Raw genomic sequence first — 11,049 nt, 5'->3', positions numbered from 1 at the left:
AAGTGTCAAACGAAAGTGAAGACAATGTTTCAGAAAACCATTCTGACCCCGACTTCAGGCAGGTCTTGAATGGTGTATCTCTTGGCGAATATGTCAACTTCGACAACGAAACTCCAGTTTGTGATGATTCAGTTTCTGTTAATATTATCGCGTGTCCTGAAGAAATCGAGAGTGATGATGGTGAAGAATGTGACGACTCAACTGTAGAGTCTTTCGAGCCAATTGACTGTGCCACTGCAATGTCATATGCAGAAATACTTTTACAGTTTGGTCTCAAACACGGCAAAATGGACTTTGTAGATTGCATGGTAGCAGTGAGCAAAGACATTGAAACTGTACATTTTTCGAAGAAAAACCAAACAAAAATTAGTGATTTCTTTAAGAAAATCTAGTTTCTTATCGTATTTTGAGTCTGTGTGTAGCATTTCTTCTACAGTGATTTCTTTATAAAAATGTATTTTATCATCGCATTTGAAGTCTACATGAGCATCAGTGATTAAAGAAAATGTCTTTTATGATCGTATTTTAAGACTGCATGAACATTAGTGATTTCATTAGTTTAAGATCGTATATCCAGTCAGTATTTGAACACTTTGCCTATTATTAAAACGTACATATTTTAAATCTTGGTAACGAATAGGGTATCCACCCCTCACTAACGACTCCCCCTCATTAACGACCTTTTTGTCGAGGCATTTTTGAAGTCGTTAGTTAGTGGCTCCACTGTACTTTATAAAAAACATACTTATTCATGTACATCAGTACTTTATAAAACACATACTTATTCATCTACAACAGCACTTTATAAAACACATACTTATTCATCTACAACATTACTTTATAAAACACATACTTATTTATCTACAACATTACTTTATAAAACACATACTAATTCATCTACAAAAGTACTTTATAAAACACTTATTCATCTACGACAATACTTTATAAAACAAAGTTATTCATCTACAACAGTACTTTATAAAACACATAGTAATTCTTCTACAATAGTACTTTATAAAACACAGTTATTCATCTACAACAGTACTTTATAAAACACACTTATTCATCTACGACAGTACTTTATAAAACACAGTTATTCATCTACAACAGTACTTTATAAAACACATAGTAATTCATCTACAACAGTACTTTATAAAACACATAGTAATTCATCTACAACAGTACTTTATAAAACACATAGTAATTCATCTACAACAGTACTTTATAAAACACATAGTAATTCATCTACAACAGTACTTTATAAAACACATAGTAATTCATCTACAACAGTACTTTATAAAACACATAGTAATTCATCTACAACAGTACTTTTTAAAACACATACTTATTAATGTACAACAGTGCTTTATAAAACACATTCTTATTCATCTACAACAGTACTTTATAAAACACATACTTATTCATCTACAACAGTACTTTATAAAACACATACTTATTCATCTACAACAGTACTTTATAAAACACATACTTATTCATCTACAACAGTACTTTATAAAACACATACTTATTCATCTACAACAGTACATTGTGATTTATATCATTAATTTAACTGGACCTTACATTATCATTAAAATCATAATTGAACTGGACCTTACATTATGATTGATATCGTTAATTGAACTGGACCTTACATTATGATTTATATCATTAATTGAACTGGACCTTACATTATTATTTATTGTTGTTGTTTTTAACTACAATCCAAATTGCTACAGTGTCATAGTGGCCACGTTCCTTAAAGTGATAGCATTGGTGTATATGAATCATAGCAAATATTCTAAGCTAATGTTTTTATTTAAATGTATGTTGATAATATTAAGTAACGGCTACACGTCGAAAACGTACCTTTCCAAATGTATTTTGACCATAACCCCTACGAGTTACGTATCGACCACACATGCACGACTTATGTTGGTAAAGTACCTGTAATACGAAAAAACAAATAAAATGGACTTAAGATTATATATTTACGTTTTGACTGTTCTGATTGAACCCATGTCCTGACGTATAGGTAACATATTTTTAATGTACTATTAAGCACGAATCTTGAACTCTGTATGTTTACAAAAATAAAATAAAGTTAATAATGCCAAAGGTTTTATTAGAAACACTAGAATAAGATGTACGTCGTAACTGGAGTCAGGAGTGAAGACGAAAGGAATATAAAAACGTGAACGACATCTACCAATGAAGAGACAGATCGGAGAAAGTTTACTACATAGAGCCAGTGAGAGTGAACTAATAACAAATAACAGCTGACGTTCTGTGTACTATCATTCTAATAACTGTCACTAAATGTGCTTCTAAGTTATTCCATTTGTTCCATGTCCTCCATCTATAACTGGTTATAACTTGATGTCAACGATAAATATTTATATATCTTCATTAAATAAGGGCACACATTATATATCTTCATTACATAAGGGCACACATTATATATCTTCATTACATAAGGGGCACATGTTATATATCTTCATTACATAAGGGGCACATGTTATATATCTTCATTACATAAGGGGCACATGTTATATATCTTCATTACATAAGGGCACACATTATATATCTTCATTACATAAGGGCACACATTATATATCTTCATTACATAAGGGCACACATTATATATCTTCATTACATAAGGGGCACATGTTATATATCTTCATTACATAAGGTGCAAATGTTATATATCTTCATTACATAAGGGGCACATGTTATATATCTTCATTACATAAGAGCACACATTATATATCTTCATTACATATGGGGCACATGTTATATATCTTCATTACATAAGGGCACACATTATACATCTTCATCACATAATAGGCACACATTACATATCTTCATTACATAAGAGGCACACATTATATATCTTCATTACATAAGGGCACACATTATATATCTTCATTACATAAGGGGCACATATTATATATCTTCATTACATAAGGGCACACATTATATATCTTCATTACATAAGGGGCACATGTTATATATCTTCATTACATAAGGGGCAAATGTTATATATCTTCATTACATAAGGGGCACATGTTATATATCTTCATTACATAAGAGCACACATTATAGATCTTCATTACATATGGGGCACATGTTATATATCTTCATTACATAAGGGCACACATTATACATCTTCATCACATAATAGGCACACATTACATTTCTTCATTACATAAGGGGCACATGTTATATATCTTCATTACATAAGGGCACACATTATATAACTTCATTACATAAGGGCCACACATTATATATCTTCATTACATAAGGGCACACATTATATATCTTCATTACATAGGGGCACACGTTATATATCTTCATTACATAAGGGGCACATATTATATATCTTCATTACATAAGGGCACACATTATATATCTTCATTACATAAGGGCACACATTATATATCTTCATTACATTAGGAGCCCGCATTATTTATCTTCATTACATAAGGGGCACACATTATATATCTTCATTACGTAAGGGGCACACATTATATATCTTCATTACATAAGGGGCGTTATAATGTGACTGCCAATCCTACTATTCGTTAGTAAAAGAGTAGCTCAAGAGTTGGCAGTGGGTGGTGATAGCTCGCTGCCTTCCCTCTTGTCTTACTCTGCAGAATTAGGGCGCAGTGAGCCCTCATGTAGCTTTGCGCGAAATTCAAAATAAATTATTTGCTCTCACCCCCTCCATACAGTTGCCCAGCGAGGTATCTGCAGACTTACAACACTAAAACCTGGGTTTTGACACGTGGTGGACAGTGTCCAGATTGTGTAGTTTTGTGTTTAATTACAAGAACCTGGGTTTCGACACGTGGTGGACAGAGCCCGGATTGTGTAGTTTTGTGTTTAATTACATGAACCTGGGTTTCGACACGTGGTGGACATAGCCCAGATTGTGTAGTTTTGTGTTTAATTATAAGAACCTGGGTTTCGACACGTGGTGGACAGAGTCCAGGTTATGTAGTTTTGTGTTTAATTACAAGAACCTGGGATTCCACACGTGGTGGACAGAGCCAAGATTGTGTAGTTTTGTGTTTAATTACAAACAAGCAAACATTTACCCTGTAATTGTGACATCCACAACATTTTGTTTGGTGATTTCACATATTTTATTAACTTATTAAATAGACAAATATCGAGAGACAAAGACACATGTAGTAATATAAATGCGTGTTATATTCTAGCAATAAAGAACTTTACGAACTTGTGGAAAACGTTTCGGAGAAACAGTACGAAAATATAAACATTTTCTGACATACCTCTTTCTCTCTCTCTCTTCTTCTTTATTTCAAATAAATTTGTGAGCTTTCAACGGTGGGGCTTTAAGAAAAATATCGATAGGCTTTTTTGTTTTTATATGAAAACAAAAAGAGGAAAGCTCTGATAACACTACTTCGATTGTGTCTTATTTTATCTCACAAATGACGGACAGTGACGCAGTTGGCTTCAGATCTGTGTGCTGGCTTCCTTCAGTCGCAACCAGATGTGTACATTAATTTAGTTTCGAATGGAACCTCTGTAACTTGTAGATCTCTTTTGGGTCTTCGGGTTTTGAGAAGTAAGATGAACAGAAACTTTGTTTCGGTTCTATTTCTTTCCTTTGTGAAAAAAGAATCGACACAAAATATATTTATAGAGACAAGAATACAATAGTAAGAACATAGATAAATAATTAAATGTGTGTTTCAATCACTTACATTCAAGCAATTAAGTTCACCACCTTTAAACAGTAACAAGTACATGGGTCAAGGTCATATCAGGACTTCGGTGAAGTACATAAGAGCAGCACATTATTTAAATACAATCCTCCCAGTACTGGATTACACACTCTCTGTTCTAATTGTAAATGGACATGTAATTAAAGATTTTCTTCTCTGTACAAAAAACTTTATATACAAATTATTACGTCACAGCCACTTTTGACGTTCATTCTACTTGCTTAGAAATGCTTTTCACTCGTAAAAAACTTAAAATTTCTTATTAAAAGGACAGAGCTTATTGAACAAAATATGACTTTTAAAGCATCGTAAGGTAATTGTGTTTTCAGGGGGAGAATCTCAGGGGGCTATGGGGGCTGTGGGTTGGTAAATATGGAATATAAATGATATTTATTTCTATTCTATTTATGTTATAAAGTTTTCTATGATCTAAACCTTAACACTGAATTACTCAAAACTGATACTTAATAACACACATCAAACACGCCATTCATTTTAACGCTGATTTCACCCACCCACCCACTCACCGCCACATACACATACACACACAGTAACCCGCAGCATATAAGGTATCGAACCAGATGTATCCTTTCCTAAGCGTTGACAGATTTTATGACAAAGAAAAAGGGCACTTTCCAGGCATAAACGAATGAGTGCAGAAGCTTCAGCCTACCCAGGTACCCCTTATGAAACTTCAGTCGACCCAGGTACCCCTTATGAAGCTTCAGCCCACACAGGTACCCCTTATCAAGCTTCAGCCCACCAAGGTACCCATTATGAAGCTCCAGCCCACCCAGGTACCCTCTTATGAAGCTTCAGCCCACACAGGTACCCCTTATGAAGCTTCAGCCTACCAAAGTACTTCTTATGGAGCTTCAGCTTACCCAGGTACCACATTATGCACGTCACTGTATATCTCAGTGACAAGGAATAATACTAATACTAAAACTTTAAGTTAAATAACACATAATAAAAAGGAAGGACTGCGTTAAAAACAGCAGATCTGAACTTCTGACAAATGTTAGTTTGTTATAAACAAAACAAGTTCTGACAGAAATAAAAAACACTGTACGAGTTGAAATGATACCCATTCGTCTACTGGGCTATTAATTAGTACGTTAACACTATAATGGGGCTAAAATACCAACTTCAGAAGATAGGTTTATTTAATTTACTTACACCCAAGTAGTAGTACCTAATTGTTATTATTATTATAATTTATTTAACTTACTTACTCCCACGTGGTAGTACCTTATTGTTATTATAGTTTATTTAACTTACTTACACCCAAGTATTAGTACCTTATTATTATTATAGTTTATTTAGCTTACTTACCCTGAAGTGTAAGTACCTTATTATTATTACAGTTTATATAACTTACTTACACCAAACTAGTAGAGCCTTATTCTTATTATAGTTTATTTAACTTACTTACACCCAAGTGGTAGTACATTATTGTTGTTATTATTATTATTATAGTTTATTTAACATATTTACCACCAAGTAGTAGTACCTAATTGTTATTATTATTATAATTTATTTAACTTACTTACTCCCACGTGGTAGTACCTTATTGTTATTATAGTTTATTTAACTTACTTACACCCAAGTATTAGTACCTTATTATTATTATAGTTTATTTAGCTTACTTACCCTGAAGTGTAAGTACCTTATTATTATTACAGTTTATATAACTTACTTACACCAAAATTGTAGAGCCTTATTATTATTATAGTTTATTTAACTTACTTACACCCAAGTGGTAGTACATTATTGTTATTATTATAGTTTTTTTTTAACTTACTTACACGCAAGTGGTAGTACCTTATTGTTATTATTATAATTATAGTTTATTTAACTTACTTACACCCAAGTGGTAGTACATTATTGTTATTATTATAGTTTTTTTTTAACTTACTTACACGCAAGTGGTAGTACCTTATTGTTATTATTATTATTATAGTTTATTTAACTTACTTACACGCAAGTGGTAGTACAGTATTGTTATTATTATTATTATTATAGTTTATTTAACTTACTTACACCCAAGTGGTAGTACCTTATTGTTATTATTATTATTATAGTCTATTTAACTTAACTACACCCAAGTGGTAGCACCTTATTGTTATAATTTTAATTATAGTTTATTTAACTTGCACCTAAGTTGTAGTACATTATTATTATTGTTATAGTTTATTTAACTTACTTACACCTAAGTTGTAGTACATTATTATTATTGTTATGGTTTATTTAACTTACTTACACAGAAGTTGTAGTACATTATTATTATTATTATAGTTTATGTAACTTACTTACACCCAAGTTGTAGTATATTACTGTTATTATTATAGTTTATGTAACTTACTTACACCCAAGTTATATTACATTATTGTCATTATTATACTTTATTTAACTTACTTGCACCCAAGTTGTAGTACACTAATGTTATTATTATAGTTTATTTAACTTACTTACACCCACGTTGTAGTTCCCTATTGTTATTATTATTATTATAGTTTATTTAACTTACTTACACCCAAGTTGTAGTACATTATTATTATTAATATTATTATAGTTTATTTAATTTACTTACACCCAAGTTGTAGTGCTTTATTGTTATGAGTTTATTGTTTAAATTTATTTTCTTTATTTTTTTATTTCTTTCTCTTTACTTGGAAGAACAGTCACCTTCCCACAACTGTTTGCATATAGTGAAGGGTTGTATATATGTGAGACGTTGTAGCACCCACATCTCGCTCTCCTAATTTATAATCCTATATTTATTGCTTTTATTTCTTATGTGGAACTGGGAGACGGTGTATCCCCACTTCTTCCTTAGTCACTTCTAAACCCTAGGGTACATTTTATATCCAACATTATAACCTGTACCCTGAATATCCTTTCAAATGTTGCAACAATTTTTTTTTCGATGCAGCTTTTTTTTTATAACAATCTAAATTACAAGATTTTTTATTCTATATTACCTCTCCTACTTATTAATATTCAGTACCTACGTCAGTCCCATCGGCCAGTTAAGTTAAACTTTTTTGTTTTGTATTATCACTCTCACTTGTGAATATTAAATAAGTACTTTAGTCCCATTGGCCAGTTAAACTTTTTTTGTTTTGTATTATCACTCCCACTTGTGAATATTAAATAAGTACTTCAGTCCAATTGGCCAGTTAAACTTTTTTGTCTTGTAATATCCCTCCCATTTATGAATGTTCAAAAAGTGCTTCAGTCCCATTGGCCAGTTAAACTTTCTACTCGTGAAACTCGTCCTGTATTGGATCTTTCGTTAGTTCACTTCTTAAAACCTATTACATGTATTAAAGTAATATAAAAATTGTGATTTATTTTTTCTATGTTGAGATTTTCCTTTAGTCGTGCCCTTATATATAAACATCCCATTATTTTATCTTGTGTTAAATGTTGGTGTGGTTAACAACAGAGACGTTATGTGTCGACCACATACCATGTTATAGTCGACTTTGTTTACAGCATACTTTAAGTAATATTTACATATTAATTTTTTATTGTTGTTTCATTCTATTGTTTATTTAACTTGGTCAATAAAAAGTAAAATCAACCAACAGCACGTTACAAATCAACTGTCTGTTGGAACGTGAATAACTTGTCCAATAACAACATGTAACTAGAATGGGTTTTAGAGCAATTGTGTAATGGACTTTATACTTTTCGTCTTGGGTGGCTTCACCTTCACTACATATGTTTATCTTTCATTCAATGTAGGTAGCGCATTACAGATTTCTAATCATATGTGTAAACAAATACCATTACAGATTTATCTTTCCGGTCCGCCAGAATGTCTCTTTTTTTTTAAACTCTCTCACGTTATAACAAGCATAAAAATGGGAAATATGTTGATTCTTGGTCATCTGTAATAGAAAAACAACAAATAATTTTACAAACAACGAAAACAACATTGCCATAAAACAGTTAATTTATTGTTTCGATCTCTTTAAAACGACTCGTCAGTCAAGATCTGAATTCTGGAACTTATTCAATCAATAAATGTTCTTCGATTTTTTTAATAGAGATTCTCTCTCGTTCGTTAAAAATTTAGCGATCTTAATCATATTAAATTATACATGAACAGAAATATACAAATTCGTTGAATAACCTACATATACGTTCGGAAAGTCTGGCGTTTAGATTTCTCACTGTTTCTACAACATGGCTATACCGTTGTTGTTTAAGAATACTTAAGCCGTACAATCTGTTTGCACCCTGTCCATGGATGAGAATATGACCTCAGATTCTAATAGTGTAAGTCTGTAAACTTAACCCACGCGTTACATTATTTAGGCTTAGTGTGGTGTAATCGTACAAGAAATTAGATCTTATCGTAAGTTTTCGATTTTCAATATTCCTGATGACAACATGAAACTAAATCGTAAGTAGATAAGACCTTTTTAATTACCGTATTGTAACCTCAATTAATTTAAGTGTATGAATAATATAAATATATTGCTCCTAATTTATTATTTATTATTATACAGAGGACTAACAAAAGTAAAATAGAAGAGGCCTAATTTATTCGTTCATTGAATGTACTCTCTGCTATTCAAGGCTTGGATCAGGAAACCAAAGAAATACATCAGACCTGTACTTTAGAGATTGTTTTCTATTTTACCTTTGTTATGGTAAGAAAGGAAATTTGTAACGTAATAAACGGCGAGTCGTTAAGGTGTGTCAATTTTTTTTTATCTTTGAAAAATAAATACTTCTGAAATGAATAGAAATATTATTTCTTACCAGCTCGCTAAGCCTATTCTAGTTTATACGATTATCCGGTAGTTGTAAATCATATTTGTTACCATGATTCGTCTGCAAGCTTCGTCGTTTTTATTTCATATTTTACAACTCTTTCGTTTGTTTCCTGAAGTAAATATACTGAAAGCTAACCTTCCAGAGTATTTGATGTTTTTGCCGAATATGTGTTTGTTAATGTAAAGGTTACTATCGCCATATGTCATCGTCCGTAATTATGAACAACTGATAACAGGGAAGGTAGCCAATCAGCAGCATCCTGCCACCCATCAAAGATTGACTGTAAGTGTTATAACACATCCGAAGCTTAAACAGTGGAAAAATATTTTGTGATGTCGCATGAGTTTGAACCTGCTTTACTAGATAGAAAAACTAGAGATCTACTGTAGGTTCCCCCTATAAATGTCTTACGTTTTTATTGTAAAACTTTGATGTCCTCTACTTAGTTGAAAATTCATACGAAATCTTTTAATTTTACTAAAACAAGTTTGAAAACCACGTACATATATTTACTGCTCGGTCATATACAAAAGACAATATAGTTAGCTCAACCAGAAATATTATTATTATCATATGTACCTACTAACATGTTTACTCGTTGAATTAGGCCCATAGCTGCTCTCGGGCTATCTAAGCTAGCTAGCTCTAGTTTAGAAGTGATACAATAGAGGGTAGACAGCTATTGAACACCACCCGTGGTGGATAAGCAGTAAATATATAGAATTACAACGCTGAAATCTAAAATTCGATCCCTTGAGGGTTGACAAAGACTATAGCACAACGTGGCTTTGTTTTAAACCAAACACCACCTACTTCCAATATATAAGTTGTTTTATAACAACGAATAGTGAAATTGGCCATCATTTTATAACAATCTTGCGACAGATAAAACGAGCGAGTTCGAGAACCGGATTCAAGCCTGTGACTCTCAGGTTGCCAGTTGATTAACTCTAACCGCAAGACCATGTCACATAATCTCAGGTTGCCAGTTGATTATCCTAACCGCAAGACCATGCCACATAACTCTCAGGTCGCCAGTTGATCACCCTAACCGTAAGACCATGTCACATAACCCTCAGGTCGCCAGTTGATTATCCTAACCGCAAGACCATGCCACATAACTCTCAGGTTGCCAGTTGATTACCCTAACCGCAAGACCATGCCACATAACCCTCAGGTCGCCAGTTGATTACCCTAACCGCAAGACCATGTCACATAACTCTCAGGTCTCTTTCAGTTGTATATATAATAAGTTATCTGTACTCTGTCCATCAAAACCACAACTAAGAGAACGTCTTGGAGAAACAAATACGTTTGAAAACATATATTAACAAAGTAATTTTGGTTGGTATTGTTTTCTATGTTTCTTGTTAAACATCGAAATACATAATGAGTTGTATATGTGTTGCACATATCACGTGTACCGAAACTGTTTTCAGCGTTGTAACAAAGCGGACTTATTAGTGAGCTACCAGAGAACAGCAGAAATATAATTACA

Source organism: Tachypleus tridentatus, chromosome 12, assembly GCF_004210375.1.
Source record: "Tachypleus tridentatus isolate NWPU-2018 chromosome 12, ASM421037v1, whole genome shotgun sequence".
Classification (NCBI taxonomy): Eukaryota; Metazoa; Arthropoda; class Merostomata; order Xiphosura; family Limulidae; genus Tachypleus; species Tachypleus tridentatus.
Note: the sequence above shows the minus strand (reverse complement) of the source record.